Source organism: Moschus berezovskii, chromosome 6 (genome assembly GCF_049115385.1).
Source record: "Moschus berezovskii isolate FMDL1 chromosome 6, NW_MosBer_1.0, whole genome shotgun sequence".
NCBI classification, from domain to species: domain Eukaryota; kingdom Metazoa; phylum Chordata; class Mammalia; order Artiodactyla; family Moschidae; genus Moschus; species Moschus berezovskii.
In genome coordinates, this window is record NC_142465.1 from 32,239,201 (window position 1) to 32,260,889 (window position 21,689).

General features: G+C 55.3%; 1 protein-coding gene across 1 annotated transcript in view; it reads left to right on the top strand.

Annotated features, from left to right (window-relative positions):
- The first annotated feature begins 2,788 nt into the window (after positions 1-2,788).
- The window catches only part of FIGNL2 (fidgetin like 2), a 28,890-nt gene continuing 9,989 nt past the window's right edge, over positions 2,789-21,689 (top strand). Inside the window, exon 1 of the mRNA XM_055395613.2 lies at positions 2,789-3,095. The gene's annotated coding sequence lies outside the window, so the exon portion shown is untranslated. The remainder of the gene's footprint in view (positions 3,096-21,689) is intronic.

Consider the following 21,689-nt stretch of genomic DNA (forward strand, 5'->3'; position numbering starts at 1 on the left):
ATAATATCTGCCTCCTCCCTGGATGTCACATGAGCAAAAGGGCTGGGAAAGAATGGAGGGCTCTCTGCCGAGGCCAAGCAGAGCATTACCGTCAACACTACCACTATCATTATCCAATCCATCGCCAGGCACTTGACCTACCCCAGGATGATCACAAGACCAGCCAGAACTCTGTCCTCAGCAGGGGGCTCTTAGGGCACAGATCCCTCGACCTCGACTGGGGACAGTCAGGAGTCCTCAGAGAACAGACCCTCCCCAAAGGCCCCGCCCAGGAGGGCAGACATGATGAAGGGCCATTTGCCAGGATTGAGTATTTGTCAGCCCAGGAGGCTGGATGATGTATTAACAGGACTTTAATGAGCTTGGGGAGGAGGAGCCACACTTCACCGCCTGAGCCTGGTGGGCAGAAGAGTGACCAGACCAACCTTACCCCCATCTACTAACATAAGTCAACCTATGCCTGTTTGCCCATCAGAAACAATTCAGTGCCTCCAAGTTGCAGCCCTTTCCCTCGTGAAGTCTGGTAAAGGCCTCTCGGTATGCTGTCTTACTGGGAAGGCCTTCCTGAGGTCTAACCTCATCTTTCATACCAGCACTGGAGGAATGGGGGAGGTGTGTGTGTGAAGGAGAACCCCATCCCTGCTCCAGGGGAGCACCTCATCAACTCCTTCCTCCACCCTCACTCCTGTCATCCACCCCACCCTGGAGCCTGGCGGAGCATGTCCTCCACTGACACCTAGCCACACTGCCCTAGCAATGTCAGGCTTGGCCTCCAGGCACCAGTGCTGCTGGCTGGGGTCACTCAGCTCATGCAGACATCCCCCTTATTCCTGCCCCTGACCCTTGGGGACCCTGACAGATAGGATGGAAAGAGTACAGTCGATTCTAAATCCAACTTTGCTGTGTGACCCCAAGCGTGTCTCTTCTCTCTAGTCCTCAGATACCCCATCAGTAAAGAAATTCTCAACAAATTCCTTCTCCCTATGTTGTCTCAGGATTGTCCCTTCAACTTGGGGTTCAGTTTTCCTACAGCAGCTGTGGCTCCATTTCTTCTGCCTTTCTGATTTTGAAGCCAGAGTTCTCAAATGCCCCATCATTCTGACCCTGTGCCAAGGTGTGGTCCTAGGGATGTAGAGTGGAGAGGAAGAGAGAGTTCTGGAGTCAGAGAAGATCCTGACTTTGGTGAATTCCAGAAACTACCTGGGTTCTAGTCTTGCTTTCTTCTGTGGATTGGGAAAAATATAGGTTTCCTCCTGGTTTCCCTTAAGGATAGTCTGGGAGATCAAAACCCAGAGCTACCAAAGAGGGATGGTGAAACCCCAGAGGAACCACCACTAGCAGGAGGGAAGGGGAGAGTTTAGAATTCGACAAAACACTGAGGACAGAACTCTACCCGGCAGCTGGAGTGAGAGCACAAGGGTAACCTTCTCCAGCTAGTGCTCAGAGAGGCTGAGCAGCGCCAGAAAGAAACAAAAAACATCTCAGAAGACTCGACCGACAAGCACTGCCCTTGCGTGGGAGCATAGGCGATCTTGGGACCCGGGGTGCTCAGCATCTCCTAAGGAGGAAATATATCTGGAATTTCCAACCTAAGCTCGGGTCTCTTTCCTACAACCTCCTAGGGCAAAGTGGGTTCTGCGGGCTGCTCGTTCTGCAGGTTTCCTTTTCTGTCTGGATCGCTGCTGAAGACTTGCGTCACTGTGCCTGACAGAATTCTACCCTTGGAGGTGCTGCCCCGGGAGAAGGATGTGCCTTTGGGACGCTAGGGTGTTCCCGGCACAGAGTAGACGCTCGCAATGTGCTGAATGAATGCATTCATCAATGAACGCCTTTGGACAACTCTAAGCAGATACCGACTCTGTGGACATGAGTTTGAGTGAACTCCGGGAGTTGGTGATGGACAGGGAGGCCTGGCGTGCTGTGATTCATGGGGTCGCGGAGAGTCGGACATGACTGAGAGACTGAACTGAACTGAACTGAACTGAAGCAGATCACAGGTGCAGGATTCATCCTGTTTGGCTCAGTGTGGCTGCCGTCCTCTTGGGGAAAGCCCTCCAGTGAAGCCCACAGTTTAGATATCACATCCCACCCTCCATTGCCCACCTCCTGGGCTCTCGGTCTTCCCCACGAACCCACCCCACTTGGAGTCCGCGCAGAGCAGTGGACTTGCTGAGCTGCGTGTATCCCACCCACTCTGTGCATCCGGGCTGGCAAAGCCAACAGTTCACCTGGGGCAGGTGGGAGGGTGGGAATGAAAAAGTGAGTCCACCAGGCTTTGGCCGAGAGGCCGACGCAGTCCAGGGAGTGGGGGTCGAAGGCAGCTAGCGGACGGGGCGGGCCGGGCCTGTTGTTTTCCCCTTTGCCCTTCGACCCAGGAAGCCGCTCACACCCGGCGGACACGCTCGGCCGCCCTACTGCTCAGTCCCGGCCTGCCCCTTCGGGGACCGCTCCCCACCCGGCCCGGCCTCCACCCCCACCCCAACTTCCCGCTCCAGCGGCCCAGGGGAGGCGGGGGCGGGCCTGAGAGTGGCGCAAGGACACTCCACACCAAGGGTCATTTGCTCTTTTTTCCCCTCTGTGGCTAATTTATTTTAGAGCTAGGGGAGGAGAGGGGCGGGGCCCGGCCGGGCCGGTGGAGGGGAGGGGCCCGCCGAGCCTAGGGGAGGTGGGGGCGGGGCGGGGGCGGGGCGGGGGCGCGGAGGGGAGGGCGGGGCAGTGGCCGGGGGTGGAGAGGCCGGGGAAGGGGCGGGGGTTGGGGGAAGGGAGGGGCAGTAGGGGAGAGGAGGAGCAGGGAAAGGGGAGGGGAGCAGAGGCCTGCGAGGGAGGGCGCTGGGGGCGGGCGAGGGGAGGAGGGGGTGGGGGTGGGGGTCCTGCCTGCGGGGGGAGCCGGGGCGGCCCCTTGTCCGGCCACCCCCACTGCCCAGTCCTGCTCCCGCCCGCGGCGGCCGCAGCAGCCGCAGCAGTAGCGGCTCCAGGATGGTGAGCGCCGCTGCCCCCCAGCCCCGGCCTGTCGCCCCCGGCCCGCGCCCCGGCCCCGGGGCCGGACGCCCCCTCAGGCCGCGCACACTCACCTAGGACCCGGCCGGGATGCCGAGGTACGAGGCCGCGGGCCCGGCGGGGGCAGGCACGGGGGCGCGCGGGCGGGCCGAGGTCAGGGGGTGGTGACCGTTCGGTCGGGGTGTCCGGAGCTTTGTCCGCGGGCGCGGGGCAGTGCGAGGGCCGGAGAGGGCGGGGGCTGCGGGTCGCGGGGTTCAACGAGGCGGGGGTCGAAGGGCAAGGCCAGCGAGAGGCCCGGGCGTGTGCGTGGGAGCTGAGGGTCACTTCCCGGGGGGAGGGGGCGGGCAGGGAAGGGGCTCTCCTCTCCGCCGCCGACGGGCACCCTCTTCGCCGCCCCCTTTGGTGCGGAGGCTGCAGCAGTAGCGAGCGGCAGGCTCTGGGGGGAGCCTGCGGGATTGGGGGGGTGGGGACCCAGAATTTGCGGGTTCAGGTCCCAGAAGGATCCAGTGTCCGGAGCCCGAGGGCCGGCCCGAGGCCCCTCCCACTCCGTCAGGTCTTTGTCCAGCGGCCCCTATGTGCGAGGGAGGGGGGTGGGGACTGGGTTCCAGGCCCGGAGATTCCCCAGCATCGTGACGGGGCAGTGACAGGAGACTGAAGCCACTTGGGGCCCTGCGTCTCTCACGCCCACCTCCTGCCTTTCTTCTCTTCTGGCCCGGGAGAGTACAGCCCCCATCTCCGAGTCAGGGTGTTGCGGGAAGCCGCGCTTACCTTTACCCCTGGGCTACAGGCTGCTAGAGAGACCCTGTAAGCTCCCGGCTCTCTCTCTAGAGCCCTTTAAACTTCCCCACTCCGAGAGCCCTCTCTTGGTCTACACAGATTCCGTTGCTAAGGACCCCGCTCTGTAGAGGGTCCTCCGCTAGGGTTGGGCACATAGTAGGTGAGCAGGAAATGTAGGCCTCCTCCTCGGGCCCCTCCAGTCCGGGCGGCCTCTTGGGTGGAGGAGGCCTGGGAAGGGGTCTGCGCGGGGGCGAGTGTAAGCGGCCTGGAGCTTGCGCCCAGCGGCAGCCAGGAGCCCGGAGCGGAGGGGTGGGTGGGCTGTTAAAGGGACGGTCACTAAATCAGGATTAGGCCGTGGGGCTGTCAGGCTGCCAGGCCCTGTCTCCATGGATACCTAATTTGGAGGAGAATAGAGGACGGAAGAATGTTTGCGTTGTCGTCCGCCAGGGCTGCAGAGGCTAAGCGGACTCCAACCCTCGGCCAGGCAGCAAGGAATGGGGACCCTGTTCGAACCCCACTCTGGGCTGCGGCGGGGCGGGAGAACTTTTCGGTCTGGGGGCCCAGAGCCTTCCCTGAGGAGTTGCTGGAGTGGGCCAGCTGGTGCGGTGGTCCGAAGAACTCTGACCGTGCCCAGGGAGCCCCAGACCCTCCCCGAGTCCAACCTGAACCCCCTGGGAACGGCCGGGCTGGGGTTCTCAGAGCCCCCCTCCCGGAGCTCCTAGCCGGGAGCAAACGCCGTCCTCCGCTGCTCCGTGGGCGGGGAGGACGGACGCGCTGGGCGGCTCGCGGCTGAGCGCGGCGGCACCTCGGCGCGCGCGGGTACCCGGCGGCCGCCCGGGCCGAGCGGCAGGGGGCGGGGCGGGCTTCCCGGGGCGGGCGAGAAAGGGGCGGGTCTTGCCTGCCGGCCTCGCTCCGCCGGTGACAGGCCTCGTAAATCCCCCTCTCCCATATTTAACGCCATTTCATTTATTTCTACTCGATTCCTTGGGAGTCCGCAGCAACCACCGCTGTTAAGGAGCGACCCTTGTGCCCTCCCTGTCATGTCTTCTTGAGGAAAGTCCTCTTGGGCCAAAGGGAATTAGCTCTGTGGGGACCGTGGAGTGGCTCCTGGGGGAGGCCCAGTGACCTCCACTTTTCAGGGGGACCCCCATCTCCTCAGGGGAAGAGGAGGGCTGAGAGACACACGGATGACTTTGGTCTCCGAGGGCCTGCGGGGTTTTCTGGCCATGGTGTAAGGGTGGGCTGGGCAAGTCCAGTGCTCCGCCTGGAACGGGGCAGGAGAGGGACCCGACCCGAGTGTAGTGTTCTCAGAGCCTTGCTCTCGGTCATCCATGGCCACAGCTTTTTATGGAGCAAGAATCCCCTCCCCTCCCCTGCCTGGGCTGCCGCTTTATTGCAGAGACCTCAGACTCTCTCCACGCAATTTCACGCCTCTCTGCCTTTGCTCTTGCTGTTCCCTCAGCCAAATGCCTTCCCATTGTCCCTGTCTCTCCACAGCCTCCTCATTCTTCAAGGCCCGACTCGGATGCCACACTTCCCCCATGTAGCCTCCCCCAGAGCCCCCAGCCCCAGTCACTCACTCCTCCCTGCATGCTCTCCTAGCCCTGCACCTGTGCCTCCTCCCCTCAGCCTCGGAGGCTGTGTTGGCACTAGGCTTTGCCTCCAGGGGACCAAAGGTGGGGCGTATACTTTCCTGCACCCCATCCCCACTGGGCTTGGCACTTTGTAGGTGCTCCATAAATATTTGTTGGTTGAATAAAAGGGTTTTTGTAAGGGCAGCCTGCAAACCATGGCCTTCCAGGCAAATAGCTCTGTGCTCCTGAAGGGTGGAGGTCCCTGGGTGGGTCTCTTCCTCCTCCTCCTGGCCAACCCTCCCCCACCCCCTAGTCTGGGAGGACTTTGCCCCTTCCTTTCCCCACAGACCAGCATTCTTTCTCTGCCATTATCATCCTGTTAAACAGAGAGGCCAGTCAGGATCCATATGGATCACATTAACAATTGCTTATTATCTGGGCCAGGACTGCCCCCACTCTCCACCCCCAGCTCCTACTGCTGCAGTTGCTGGACCCTTAGGAACCCAGCTTCCCCCTCCCCGACCATTGGTCAGCCAGGGATTGCAGGGGACAGGCTGATCTCCCTTACCCTCCCTGTGCCTTCTATTTAATTTGCTTCTTGACTTCGATGGCTCCTCTACCCGATTTAATGAAAACTAGCTTCCCCATGCGGAAAAGGCAATGGCAAGCCACTCCAGTACTCTTGCCTAGAAAATCGCATGGACAGAGGAGCCTGGTGGGCTGCAGTCCATGGGGTCGCTACTAGTCGGACACGACTGAGCGACTTCACTTTCACTTTTCACTTTTACACATTGGAGAAGGAAATGGCAACCCACTCCAGTGTTCTTGCCTGGAGAATCCCAGGGACGGCGGAGCCTGGTCGGACACGACAGAGTCGGACACGACTGAAGCGACTTAGCAGCAGCAGCAGCAGCTTCCCCATGGGAGCATGGCTCAGTGAAGTTCCAGGGTTGCTAAGGAGAGAGGTGGACCTGAGTTCAGATACACCTGTGGTCCAAAACACCGAGAGTATCTGCCTTCCAGTGAACAGAGGCTGTGGGCTGCGGGAGGCCCCACAGGACTGACCATGGGTTACACTGGTGTATTCTGCCATCTCAGCCCTGGCCTGGCCCTGCTTCCTTTTGGGAGCTGGCAGGCTAGCAAGGAAGATGAAGGCAGGAGAGACCCTGCGAGACTGTGTGGGTCCCCACCTTGTGTTTCAGTCAAAGAATCAAGAAATTCAAGAGTGGCTGCTGAGTTAGCCTTGAAGGATGAGGAGTGGAGTTTCTGTTTAAATGCATGTAGCCTAAGAAGGAATGGAAGGGATCTTCAAGATTACCAGGCCCTACCCCAACCAGGCCTGGGTTCATAACTTTTTTTGATTTACAGACCCCCTGAGAAGGACCGACAAAAGCCATCCCCAGAAAAATCCACTTTTATCAGTTGACACCAGACTTTGCATTCTGCTTTAAAGGGCTCTTGGACCCCCTGAACCTCATGGGGTCTATGCATCAAGAACCCCTTGCACTAGTCCAGACCCCCCTGAAGGGCTGAGAGCAGAGTGAGGCTTAGAGCCCAGCATTCTTGCCCTTCACCCTGTGCTTTCTCCATGGCAGGAGGCCAGGATGAGCCAAGAGACCAGGGGTATCGGATAGAACTGCTGGGCCCAGCTTTGAGTGGGAAAGGTTCACCCTGCCTGGGCCAGGCTATGGGCCAGTCATCTCATCTCTGAGTGTGTCACCTGGAGTGAGGAGGTCCAGGGGTTATTTTGTTTCAGATCCCACTCATCCCAAGGATGAGTGACAAGAGTCTAGCTCTTCTCTGAGCATTCTCTTAAGTGTCTTGATGAATCATAGCTAACACATAGAACTGATGTGTATATCTTATTCTATATCTCATCTGTGAATTGCAACTAATTATGGCACCTTCCTCGTAAGCATTTTTGTGACAGTTAAATGAGGCAGGAGCCGCAAGCTCTGAGCTCCAATCTTGAAGGACTATGGGCCTGTGAGGGTCTGGTCAAAAATGCAGTGGCCAGTGCTCAGGAATATACAGATCTTCCTTGACTTATGATAGGGTTATGTCCTGATAAATGCATCGTAAGTTGAAAATATTTTTAGGTCAAAAACACATTTAATACACCTAATGTACTGAACAGGCTTCCCTGGTAGCTCAGATGATAGAGAATCCACCTGCAACATGGGAAACCTGGATTCGATCCCTGGGTTTGGAAGATCCCTTGGAGGAGGGCATGACAACCCTCCTTGCCTGGAGAATCCCATGGACAGAGGAGCCTGGTGGGCTATAGTCCATGATGTCGCGAAGAGTTGGACATGACTGAGTGACAGCACAGCACAGCACAACCTACTGAACATCATAGCTTAGCCTAGCCTATCTTACAGGTGATCAGGAATAGTTACATTAGCCTAAAGTTGGGCAAAATCATCTAACACAAAATGTATTTTATAACAGTGTTCGGTATCTCCTGTTCGTTATTGAAGACTGTACTGAAAGCGAAAAACAAAATGGCTTAATGGTGCAAAATGGTTGTGAGTGTATCGCTTGTTTACCCTTGTGATGGGTAAACAAGCTCCCTGCCTGGGAGCTGCACCTCATTACCACTGTCTGGCATCACAGGAGAGGGTCCTACTGTGTATCACTAGTCTGGGAAAATATCAACATCCACAATTCGAAGTATGGTTTCTACTGGATGAATAGCACAGCATTGCAAAGTCAAAAAGTTTTAAGTCAAACCATCGTGGGTTGGGACTGTCTTTGATTACTACTGATGTTGACATTTTCCTGCTTGAGCCAGTCAAGGAGAAGGGACTGCAGTGGAGCCACCCAGGTGCCTTGCTCTCTTTTCCTTTAGTACTGAGGAGGCATGGACAGTCAGCCTTTGCAGTTCACCTTGGGGACTGGTGGTGGGGTGGACAGTTCTCAGTGAATGGGAGCATTAGTCAGTGGCTTCAATCCAGCCTCCATAGGCCCCATCCCCAATTTATGATGATCATTCTTGCCTCCCACCCAAGGGGCCAACCCCTGGGCTGCAGTGATCCTGCCAGTCATGTCCGACTCTTTGCAACCCCATGGACTGCAGCGTGCCAGGCTTCCCTGTCCATCACCAGCTCCCAGAGCTTGCTCAAACTCATGTCCATTGAGTCAGTGATGGCATCCAACTATCTCATCCTGTTGTCCCCTTCTCCTCCTGCCTTCAATCTTTCCAGCATCAGGGTCTTTCCCAATGAGTCTGTTCTTTAGCTGGCCAAAGTATTGGAGTTTCAGCTTCAGCATCAGTCCTTCCAATGAATATTCAGGACTGATTTCGCTTAGGATTGACTGGTTTGATCTCCTTGCTGTCCAAGGGACTCTCAAGAGTCTTCTCCAACACCTCCAACACCACAGTTCAAAAGCATCGATTCTTCAGTGCTCAGCCTTCTTTATGGCCCAACTCTCACATCCATATGTGACTATTGACAAAACTATAGCTTTGACTAAACCCTGCCACTAAACAGGTCTAATTGCCTCGACAAGTCACATACTCTGTGTCTCAACATCTTCATCTGCAGAAGGGGAATAAGAACACTGGTGTGTGAGTTTGTAGGTAACTGAGGCCTTAGTTTCACATAGTGTGCTCTTTGAAGTACATGCCTACCTCTGGTGACCTTTTCAGTGACTCGGAACCCATGCAGGGAACCTCCTCCCAGCGTAGGAGGAAGCAGAAAAAGAGGACATGTATGTGAAAGTTCTGGCCCAGGCAGGGCTTGCCCTGGCCGTCTTTGAAGTTCTCTCCAAAGCCGAGTCCAGGCCATAGGGGGCTCAGGAATGGGTGAGAGGAGAAGCAGCTTGGCTACTACCTCTGGAGTCCCTCCAGCTCCCCTTGCTGTCTGGAAGACCCAGGCCACCTGACCCCAGCCTGGTACTGGGATTAATCAATCGGAAATGGCAGGGAAGATGTGACAAAGAGACTACATTTTACTCTAACAAACCTGTGTTGAACACCTGCTGGGTCCTGGCACCGTGCCAGGTCCTGGGTGTATCTCAGCCAGGCTCCCAAGGGTGCCCAGCCAGGGCCAGGATTCCTGGGCCCCTGAGACTACACACACACTCGCCATGCACCTGAGTGGGGCTATCATGCTTCGAATCTCCCGGAGCCACCCTCCGCTTCCTGTGTGGCCTGGGAGGAGCAGAGCACGTCCCCAGGCAGCCCTGACCCTGTTCGCTTTGCTGCAGGCCCCTGCATGAAACCTGAGTGGGGCTATCATGCCTCGAATCTCCCGGAGCCACCCTCCACTTCCTGTGTGGCCTGGGAGGAGCAGAACACATCTGCAGGCAGCCCTGACCCTGTTCGCTTTGCTGCAGGCCCCTGTATGAAGCCCAGCCACACTCGCCATACACTCTGCAGGGCCCTGAGCCAGGCCTGAATACTTTATCCGGGTAGCCATTCATCCAAGGCTTCCCTGGTGGCTCAGACAGTAAAGAATCTGCCTGCAATGCGGGAGACTCATGTTCGATCCCTGGGTCAGGAAGATCCCCTGGAGAAGGGAATGTTAACCCACTCCAGTATTCTTGCCTGGAGAATTCCATGGACAGAGGAGCCTGGTGTGCTACGGTCAGTCCATGGGGTTGTAAAGAGTTGGACACGACTGAGTGACTGTCACTCACTCACTCAATCTTTCATCCAATGAGCATTATTTCTAATGTGGTCCCACTTTCAAGGAGGTTACAAGACAGTCACGGACCAGTGGACAGGCCAAAGGACAGGCTGAGCTTTGAGAGCCACACTCCTGGTTTTTCCCGCATAGAAGGCAGCGGCTGAGGGTGGTTGAGCTGGGAGCAGTGGACGGGCCTCAGGATGGGCTGAGGGGAGACTTGGGCAAGAGACCAGTTCCTTCACAGCAGGGCCTTGCATCATCGGCAGACTCCCAAAGAGACTTCTTTTCCCCAAGGGGGCCTTTTATAGGTGACAGAGGCGCTAATTTAGTGGGAATCAAGACACTGGGAGAGTCCACCTGCTGCTGACTGGCCTACTGGGCCCTTGGATGCTTGAGAGTCTGGGGTGTTTGTTCTTCTTTCAGGCCAGCAGGGGAACAAAACTAGTGAGATTTGGGTTATACTGAAAAATGACACTTCCCCACCTCATAATGTTCTTCCACACCTACCCGGTCTGCCCGAAGGTTTCTGTCAGCGCAGAGGGGCTCCAGGGAACTCTGGCCATCAGGGGGTATCACCCCTCCCATCCATCTCCTCAGACAGTAGCCACTGGTGGCCAATGACACTCATCCCTCTAGGAAGGGGCTCCTTTTCCAAGTGGACTTTGTCTTATGTGTGATGGCCATCCTCCTATCTCTGTCTTCCACACTGTAGCCCTCTTCAGGCCAGAGTCTCTGGGCCTGAACCCCTTGTTGGTAGAGTAGGAACTGTCTCATAGGGGTAGGGTGGCCAGGAGTTCAGTTTTTGGACTTGCTATGTTTGCAGTGTCTATTAGACATGTAAGTGGGGAAGTGCACAACCTGCCCGGAAGTGCCCCTCCCTATAGACAGTCTCTCATGTTGAACGCCTCTACTGATGGGGAGCTCATCACTTTTAGAGAATCCACATGGTATCAAACAACTAACATTAAGCCCCAAATCTTTCATGGCAAATTCAACTCATTTGAGGATTGTGGGAAAGGGGACAGGAGGGGAGGGACTGCACAGAGCTGCCACCCAGAAGTGGCTCAGGTATTCAGAAATATTTGATCCCCAGAAGTCTCTCTCCCTCCGAGTAAACACTCCCCATTCCCTAGTCATAGTCTGCTGCAGCTCGCTGCCTACCTCTCTGATCCCTCTCCTTAGGGCTGTCACCAGGGTCTGGGGTCTCAGACCTGCAAGGACTTGTTGGTGCCAAAGTACAGTATGGATAAAGTGTGGGTTTGCGGCTGAATCTGGGGGGCGATCAAGGGAAGAGGGGCTGAAGAGGGGCAGGGGAGGCTGATGAGGGCGGTGGGAATCAGCATGCTGTTTCCTCAGCTGTGAGATGGGAACAGCATCAGCTGCTCAAGTGAGAGGCAGAACAGCCTCTGAAGCCAGACTGCCCTGGAGGGTGGTACCACGTCCTAGCTTGGTGACCTCGACAAGTTAACTGTGCCTCAGTTTCCTCCTCTGGGAATTGTTGTGAGGATTACACCAGCTCGTGTGCTTCCAGCAGTGCTTGGCTCTTGTGTTGGGATCTCAAACTGGCACAGACAGGAGTTGCCGTGGTTGTCTGGTCTTTGGCTAGCAGCGTCCCCCCACCCCAACTCCTCTTTCTCTCTCTGTTCCTGTGGCCCTGCAGGTGTGGGGGCCACCCCCTTGAGGACACTGCCCACTCACACCCAGGTAGACCGGCCAGGCTGCATAGCTGGAGTTACTCAGCTCGGCTCCCCCGGGGCTGGGAAGGGAGAGGGAGCAGGCAGAGGCAGCCACTGGGGAGTCCAGGGTGGGCTGCCTGGGCCTGCCCCCTTACCACTGCTGGCCAGGCCGGTGGGGGCATCTGCTCTAACCCACCCCTATGCAGGGGTGAGGGGGTTATATATGGGGCCCTGGAAGGTAGGGTCACCCAGGCTTTAAAGCTTAAGCTTTTTGGAGATCACGTGCCACCCAAACTGACTCAAGTCAACCTTGGATCTTAAACCAGGCTGTGGGGAGGAGGTGGGGTTTGAGAGGGGGGCCTTTGTCTGCTGGGCTGAGACCCATGGTCCACGATCCTCGAGAAGTTCATGAATGGAGCTGTATTCCAATATTATTAGTTCCCTTTGTAGCTCCATGTTTTTAAAAGTTCTACCCCCTACAGCTTTATTAAGGTGTAATTGACAAAGTAGTCCCATGTATCATTTTTTAAAAATTGAAGTGTAATCGACACAGATCACTGTATTAGTTTCAGGTATACAGCATGATGATTAGATGTTTGCGTGTTTGAAGAAACGGTCACCACAATAAGTCTAGCTAACATCTGTCACCATACGTAGTTACACCTTTTTTTCTCTTGTGTATTTTTATCTTATGCATTGACAAGTAATTTTGAGAATAGGCCGTGGGTTTACTAGGCTGCATAGGGGGCCAATGACTGAAAACTGGTCAAGAGGCCCGCCTAGGGACAGGAAAAGGATGGCTCAGGATGAAGTTGGGTCTGGCATGGAGGGCTCTCAAGAGGGACCTGAAGGGGCATGTGGCTTATCTAGGCAATTTCTAAGTAGCACAAAGGGCAGAAGAGAGGGCAGGGCCTCGGGGCTCCCCCCTTTATTGGCAGAGGAGATGCAGGTGAGAGGTGCCCCAGGACACAGGGCAGCAGGACCAGGGGTGAGGCTAGGACAGCCAGCGAAGCTCTGTTCTGGGACTCAGTCCCCCAGCCCCCACAGTCATACCCAGAGTAGAGAGCCAAGGGGCCTCACACCACAGTGCAGAACCCGCCCCTCCTCGGTGGGCCCATCTGGGAGGCTGCACTTCTCTCCAAGGGGTCACTTGTTCCACTCCCTTTGGTGCCAGAGATCCTCCACAACCCCGCCTTTTCCAGGCTGAGCCAGCCCCCTTGGGATCCAAGTCCGAGGAGTGCCTGGTGTGTCGCCCCCATCCCTGGCCCTCTTCCAGGTAGTCTTGAAAGTGCCAGTCTTCTTCCATTGCCTTCACACCGGCCTGGGGGCATGCTGAGACATGCTGGGTCCTCTGTTTCACAGTGGAGGAAACAGAGGTTTAGACACCTACGCCACATTTCAGAGGCTGACCCACTCCCCGCATCATCTGAGCCCCGAAGGAGGTGGGACTGTGACCTGCAGATGGACCCCTGGGCTCAGAGACCCCCCCTAGTCCCAGGTCAGTCCAGATACATGAATAACTCAAGTCACTAGTGAGACCAGGCTGCATTTGAGGGTCCCTGGAAGCAGCCAGTGAAGGTGAGAAAAGGAGAAAGAGCGGAAGGAGTGTGTTCTGCTGTCCAGTGGGCTTGCACCATAATCCCCTCCTAGCAGTCTGTTGGGGGAACTCAATGACGTCATGAAGATCAAGACCCCGGCCCAGGATGCAATGACCTCTGAAAGGTAACAGCCTGATCCTCTAGCCCTGGAAAACACAGACATAGGGTGGGCCCTCCTTCCCTTTCTGTCCTGCCCCAGGGCCCAGGAGTTGAAGTCCACCCTAACCTGTTCCAGAGCAGCTCACGTAGTGAGAAGGGCATGTGGTGGGGTGGACTGTGCTGTCCTTAAAGCAGTTATCAGCCCCAAAGATTCGCTTTCTATGGCCTCCATGAAAACTCTGTTTGCTCAATACGGTGCCTCACACAGACCTGGGAAGAAGCCCATCGGCTTTGCTGACCTTCACTGAGGGGCGAGCAACTGATACCCTGGAACCTCCCAGAGCTGTAGGTGATTTAAAAGAGGATGCCTATAAAACAGAACGATTTTCTGTTGCTGAAGTTTCAGGCAGCCTAAGTGAAGCAAACAAAATTGAGGCAGGTAGAGACAAACTGGGTTTTCTTTAGAGGAAGGGGCAAGGGTGAAAACTGGGCCAGTTCTCCCTACCTGGTATCTCCAGGGAGATGAATTGGGGATAGGAAACCAGTATCCCCTGCCCCATGTTTCTGGATATCTCCCAGCCCAGGGAAGGGGTGAGATTATGTGGCTGGAAGGAAAGAGCTCTGAGCATCTCCCAGCAGCTCCGGCCATCAGGAGGGTAAAGAGAAAACATGATGGAGGCGCTATCAGAAAGAAAGGGGTGGGCAGCAGAGTAGAGCTGGAAAAGTGATTAGCAGCTCTATGGTGAGGCTGAAATCAGCTCCAACGGCCCCGGGGCAGCTCAGGAGAGAAAAAGAGCTGTCATTCATGGAGGGCAGACCTGAGGAGCTCCCCCAAAGGCAGCCAGATCCCAGGGAGTACAGGCTGGTCCCCAAGCCCTGGGGACAGATGCCCTTCATTGGAGTTGGGAGTAGGACTCAGTCTGCTACTCAGATAAAGCACTGGCTGCCCCAGTGTCCCTGGTCCTGCACCCCAGGACCTTCTGCAGGAGTGAGGCAAGCCTGGGAACCATGCCCAACCTTTTAGGGGAGTAGATGGGCTGTTTGATCAGTGAGTGTGTAAATTGGGATTTTATGGATCGCTTATTCACTGCTGGAGCTGGGGCCCCCAAATTCCTCTGTGCCCCAGAATGCTTAATTTAGTCCTGAGCTTTCCCCTGGGAGAGGACGGAGGACAGCTCCCCATAGGCCCCCTCCCCTCCTGCTGTGTCTCTTCCCAAGGCCCCAGGCTTTGTCATTGCAGGTTGAGCGGTTCAAATGTGCTAATACACTCCCTGGGGGTTGCTGGACAGTGGGACTTACCCTTCAGTGCTGTGATTGGCCAGAGAGACCATGGGAGGGAGGTTCATGGCAGCAGCTGGGAGTGTGTGTGTGTGTGTGTGTGTGTGTGTGTGTGCGCGCGCGCGCGCGTGTACTCACACATGCTTGCTGTGCGCCTGTTTGAGGGGAGGGGTTTAGGAGGTGTCCATCCTGCTCAGACCACTGGGCAGAGACAAAGGATCTTCATCTAACCTTCAACAAGGATTAAGTCCCGAACAAGCCACATGCCTACCTGGTCAAGCTGGTTAGGGAGCCCACCTGTCTGTCTGTATATCCTCTTATTGCATCTTGACGTGGGACTTACTCAGTGTACCCTGAATGGGTAGATGGATGCGTGACCACAGGATGGACTGCATTTTTAACTGGGGCTGTGTGTGCTCGAATAATTCAGCATCTACAGATTCCTAAGTCTCCCCCTAGGATTCCTAAGTCTCCCCCTTCCTCTCACTGCTGACAGTGGGCCTGAAGGACTGACCAGGCCTCAGGGGACACAGCTGTGACCCCAGACTCTGTTGCAGCTGGAGAGTGCTTTCGCTGTGGACAGGTTTTCCCCTGCCGGCCCCCATCTGTCCATGGCATCTGATGAGGATGAGGATGGTAGGGGAGGGGGGATGGGTGTTGAGCAGCTGAGGGGGGAGGGAAGGAGGCACAGCCCGAAGGGCCAGATGACAAACTGCCCTGTCCTACTGTCCTCTCCTCCTCTTCAGCCTGCCCCTCCTCTCCCAGTGGCAGGCGGTACAGGCTGAGCTGGCGGGGAGTGCTTGGTCTAGTTAGTTGTCTGCTCTTCCTCCCTGGCTCCTGGGGAAGCTGGAGTCCTGAGGCAACAGAGTCCCAAGTCCTAGGAATGTCTTACCTGAAGACCCTAAGAAATGAGACTCCATTCAAGGGAGGCCGGCGGAGGCTCCAAGTATCACGGGAAGTACCCCAGCTGCAGAACTGATCCTGGCAGGGGTGAAAGTTCCCGAGGAACTTTCTGGACACTTGGTACCACCACCCCATGTGACTAGTGAGTGCTTGGGGTGTGGTGAGTGCTATTGAGGAACCGAATTTTTAATTGAATTTAATTTTAATAATATATTTTTATTTTTAAATAATAGCAAGTAATAATAAATGATTTCATTTAAAATAATTAATACATTTTAATGAATTTACATTTAAATAGTTCCTTATGGCTAACAGCTGTGCTGTGGACTACACAGGATTAAAGGCTGTGTTCAGAGATGGAAGCCAGGCTCCTGGGTGCAGAGCCCTTCCTGCCTGTGTGGACCTTAGGCAGGGTTCTCCCCAGTGTGCAGTGCCCTCTCCCCAGTCTGTCAGAGCACCTCAGCCCCAGGGCAGATCATCTGCTCCTGTGGGTAGCTCAGTGGCCCTTAGGAGGTCCTGGCCAATGAGAGGGCCCAATACCCAGGGACAGACCTACAGCCCAGAATGGGAAAGGAGCGGCTTCTAGAGCTCTAGACTTTGAGGCATCTTGTCAGTCCCAGAAGGCTTCCTGGAAGAGGGAGTGGGGAGCAGACTGGGGTTTGTGCCTCAGAGCCTAGCCCTGTGTTTGGTGCCCAGACACCTTGGCCAAGGCTGGGAGAGGGAGGGGCTGGCAGCATTGGCTGAGAGTCCCAGCTTCCCTGCTTACTAGCTGTCGTGACCTTGGGAGAATCACTCCCCCTTCGCTGAGCCTTCATTTTGTCTTCTGTAAAATGGGGAGAATGCACCTATCTAGCAGGGAAGCTGTGAGGATAAAACTGAATGGCAGTTATTAAAATTTCTTTGCAAACACTAAAAGGCTGGTAGGGAGAGAAGGTTTACCCTCAAGGGTGCTGGGCCCCTGGCCTGGCCTCTCAAGATCACAACAGATGGTCATAGCTTGTCTGTGGCCCTGACCGCGGACACAGGCAGGGATTTCTGCACTCTCCCCTCCCCCAGAGCATGTGCGCACACACAACCCAGATGGGGGCCACTTGGCCAGCCTCCTGCTGTTTGGCATTTGACATATGAGGAGTCCAGGGCCAGAGCACCCCCCACCCCAGCCACCCCCATCCCAGAGAGGAGCCAGACTGGCGGGGAGGCCTTACTACCTCAAGGAAGCGGGATCCCAAGGGCCCTGATCTCTTTACCATGTGTCCGGTGGCCTTTGATGGAAATTCCATTGCCCCTTTTGTCCCCTCTCAGAGGCCTGGCTGGGGAAAGAGAGAAGGAGGAAGATTTTTTTTTTTTTGGAAAGAAAAAAAGGCCAAGTGGTGTCCCTGGGGGCTGGGCTGAGTGCCCTTCAGCTCCAGTTAGATCAGGGCTGGGTATTTCCTCTGGTGTTCATAGACACGAATTCCCCTGTCCACTCCTGAAGAAGTTCCCTGGCTTTGCCACTTGCCACTCTCAACAGCTGGTGTGGGCTCAGATTTAGTCACCTGTATTTTTTTTTTCTTTATTTGGACACAGAGGTACTTTCAAGCCTCTTTGGTCATGTATCCATCCAGCCATCTATCCATCTACCCATCCATCCATCTGTTTATCCAGGCATCCATTCATTCATCCATCCAGGCATCCATTCATCCACTCTACAGAGTCTATTAAGAACTTACTGTGTGCTTGGCGCTGGGTTCTTGGGAAATGAAGTGAACAAAACCAAGGACCTGCTTTCATGCAACTTTCCAGTGGGTAAAAGATGATAAAGCAACAAGTAGGTCAGATTATGATGAGTACTACAGGGAACGTCAAGTTGGGGGGTCTGGGTCTGCTGCGACGACAGCTAAGCAGAGGCCTGGAGTGAGGGAGGGTGAGTCGTGTGGAGATCTGGGGAAATAGTATCGAGAGCACCAAGCGCAGCAAGGCCAGGGCCTCTGAGTGGGAGCAAAGCCAGTGTGGAAGGAGCAGTGAGGAAGCCACTGTGTTTGGAGGGGAGGCCCCAGGGAGAGTGGCGGGAGGGGAGGACTGGAGGTGACGGGAAGCGGATCGCAAGGACAAGGTTGGCTACTGGGAGGACTCTCACTTTTAGTCTCTGTGACATAGGAGACTCTAGAAGTTTCCAGGTGGAAGAAGACATGCTCAGACATGTTTTCAAAGGTCCTGTGGCTGTGTGTTGAGACTGGAGAGTGGGGGAGAAGGGTGGACATGGGAGGGAAGATGGCAGGCTGCTGCCGTCCTCTGGGTGAGAGGTAGTTGTGGTTTGGATAGATTTGGAAGCCAGGGCCAGTCTGATCTGCTGGTCTGAGGTGTGAACGAGAGTGGTTAGAGACAACCCCACAGTTTCTGACCTGAGCACTTAGAAATGATGAGGCTGCCATTTCCTGAGATGGGGAAGACTTGGGGTGAGGGAGGGAGAAACTCAGAAGGTTGATTGGGACATATCAGTTATGCCCATTTAACATTTAAGTGGGAGGATCACGGAGAAGTTTGACTCTGCCGGCAGGGTGTGTGTGAGGGAAAACTAAGCTGGAGAATCCTCAGTGTACAGCCCGTGGTCAAGGCCATGAGCCTGGATGGGGTCTCCAATGAATTAATGTGGAGAGAAGGATCCAAGACAACCCTGGGCTCAGCAAGGCTCGAAAGGGAGGGGGTGAAAGGAGGGCATGAAAGAAATAAAGGAGGAGAGTGGGTGGGGCACCCGGTGAAGAAGCTTCAGGAAGGAAGGGCAATCAGCTGAGTCCAGTGCCGCTGAGCTGAGGACTGTCAGATTTAACACGCACGCAGGCAGCTGGAGTGCTGGGTATGAAAACCTGGTTGGAGGGGGTTCAAGTAAGAATGGGAGGGGAGGAATCAGAAATTGTAGTATAGGCATCTTTTAAATTCTTTTTTTGTTTATTTTTTATTTTGGTAAAAAGCAAGCAGAGAGCAATAGGATGTAGTTGGAAGAGAATCAAGAGGTTCTTTTGAGCTCCCTTGACCTCGAGATGGGAGAAGGAGCAGCCTGTTTGTGGGCTGAAGAGGATGACCGGTAGAGGGGGAGATTGATCACGCACAAGAGGGGAGACTTGAGGAAACATAGTCCGAGCTTTGAAAGGGGATGGGATCCAGGAGCAAGAGGAAGAACAATCTCTGTTCTTTTGCCAGGAGGGACTTTCTCTGGCTCCCCCAAAAGGCAAGAGGTCAGTTAGGACTGGAGTGGCCAAGGAGGATGCACAAAGGAGGAAGGGACTGCCGTGGGCCCTGAAAGATGGGAAAGCGATGGTTGGCAGAGGGAGGACTTTCCGGGGGGTGGCCTTGGGTAAGCAAGGCCCTATAGGCCAGAGTGAGCAAGCAGGGCAGTTTTCCAGGTTACTTTTGGCTCCAACCATTGCGACCTCTTGGCATTCATCCCCTTCCTCATCTCCCTAGGCCATCCCATCTCCCTTCCCCAGCTCCAAGTTCTGCACCATTCTCCAGCCAAGAAGCAAATTTAGGGACCGGGAGGAGAGTGTTCAAATCTGCTGACTGGACTCCTGCTCCCCTGGGATCTGCTCCTCAACTGATATCCTTGCCTTCCCACAGCCTATGGAGGTGGAAACCAATGGCCAAACGGAGGGGGCCCTCTTTCTGAGCTTGGGCAAGTGGGACCTCCTCCCTGGGACTCAGTTTTATAGTATTTTCTTGGGTGGGGTTTTGGGCTTCCCTGGTGGCTCGGCCTGCAGTGCGGGAGACCTGGGTTTGATGCCTGGGTTGGGAAGATCCCCTGGAGGAGGGCATGGCTACCCACTCCAGTGTTCTTGGCCTGGAGAATCCCATGGACAGAGGAGCCTGGGGGGCTACAGTCCATGCGGTTACAAAGAGTCGGACACGACTGAGCGACTAAGCACAGTGGGTGGGGTGTTTGTGCGGTGAGTGATGACAGGGACGTGCCAGCACTCCTTGCTCAGCCCAGCGGCCGAGGACACACCCCAGTGCTCTCTGCCTGCAGAGACCCATTTTAGGTGCTGCTCTGATCCCCGCTGCCTCCGAAAATAGGCTCCACTGCCTCCCAGCTTCCAGAATTGATTCTTTTCTTTCTTGCTCTTTAGACTTTTCCCTCTCTTTTTCTTTTTAAGGTTTTTTTTTTTTTTTTTGGTATGTGAACTGCTTTTAAAGTCTTTATTGAATTTGTTACAGTATTGTTTCTGTTTTATGTTTTGGTTTTTTGGCCCCGAGGCATGTGGGATCTTAGTTCCCCAAAAGGGATGGAACGCACATCTGCTGCGTTGAAAGCAGAGTCTTAACTACTGGGAAGTCCCTTCCCTTCTTTCCTTCCTTCTTTCTTTTCCTTTCTCTTCATCCCTCTTTCTTTCTTTCCTTCTTCCTTTCTATGGACATGATCACTCTCACCTTATCTTCCCTGTTAGATGATAGAGTCACGACGAAGGGTCACAGTCTGATCCATTTTGCCCTTCTGACAACTGCTGCTCAGGGGCCAGCAGAAAATGGGCTCCAGCCCCTGGACCTCAGAGTTCTGTAGCTGCCTTTTAGGCCTCCTTTGGTTCATCCCCTAAGCACCTCTTGAGCCCTGCCTTGTGTTTAAGGCAGGGTGCTGGGGGCCCGGCTGCGCTGGGGCTGTTCTCTGACCAGACTGGGGGAACAGCTTCCTGAGGTGGGCACAAGAGCCGAGGCAGGCGACCCGTCCTGTCCTCCAGAGTCCCCTGCGTGTCCTCCCTGCCCGCTCCTCTTGCAGTAACTGGGGGTTGGCACGAGATGGGGTCAGGGCCCAGTGGATGGGGGAACAGTCCCCTTCAAGCTCTGCCAGGCGGCTAGAGAACCACGGCACCCCCACCTTCCCAGCCACCACCCGGGGCACCAGTTGTGAGCAGGAGACAAAAAGCCGGGACAAAAGGCCTGTGGGAGCCGCGGTGAATAGATTAATGAGATTTCCATACGAGGCCAACAATAGGATCCTCCACTCCAGCCCCTTTGTCCCAGGCTGAGATAATGGAGCCCGAGGAGCTGCCCCAGGAGGGCGGCATCCACAGGGCCCTTGTCCGCACAGGCCTGGAGCCCTGCGCAGCTGCCCCTCCTTCCGGCCCTGCCCCCAGCCCCGTGGGCGAGGGAGCTCTGAACCAGAGAAATTCTATGAGTAGGGAAGGGGCATTACTGGCCTTCTTAGGGAGGTGGAGGAGCGTATTGGGGTCCCTTCCACCTCTGCCTGTATAAAACTTAAAAGTTCCTAGTGAGAGAAAGTTTGCGGTCCACCGTCTATACTGTCTCACTTGACAGCTGAAGAAACTGAGGCTTGGAGAGGTTAGCTGCCTTGGCGGTGGACACACAGGGACCGCTCAGGGTATCTGCTGCCTCTTGATGCCACAGTGAGGGTGGAGGAGCATCTGAAGCCTTTGTGAGGGAGAAACACACTCCTCCTGCGTGCCTCCTTTCTCACTCACCAACCGGTTCTGGGACACCAGCTGGGTGTCCTGCACATTTAACTCAGTCCTGACACAACCAGCCTGGTGGTAGCGGCAGATCCCAAGGGGTAAGGGTGGTCCCACGACTGCCCCCTCCAGGTGCCAGTCACACATCCAGGCTGTTACCTGTGCTTCTGACTGATGGGGCATAAATCAGAGGTTCCCATGACCCTCTTCTCGGATTGATGAATTTGCTAGAGTGGCTCACAAATTTCACAAAACCATTTTGAAGTGAAGTGAAGTGGCTCAGTCGTGTCTGACTCTGCGATCCCATGGACTGTAGCCTACCAGGCTCCTCTATCCATGGAATTCTCCAGGCAAGAATACTGGAGTGGGTTGCCATTTCCTTAGATTATCAGCTTATTATAAAAGGATGTAAGTCAGAAGCAGCCAGATGGAAGAGATGCACAGGGCAGGCATGTGGGAAGATGCCCAGAGCTTCTATGCCCTCTCCCAGCAGCCACCCAACCAGTCCTCCCCAGAAGCTTTCCCAGCCCCATCTAGTGACCAAACCATTGGCCACTGGTGATTGAGCTCAATCTCCAGCCCCTCTCCTTTTCCCAGGAGGTGGGGGGTAGTGTGTGTGTGTGGGGGGCTGAAGGGTCCAACCTTCTAATCATGGCTGGTTCCTCTTGCCACCAGCCTTCATCCTTAGGTTTCTTAGGAGCTTTCCAAAAAACCCTCA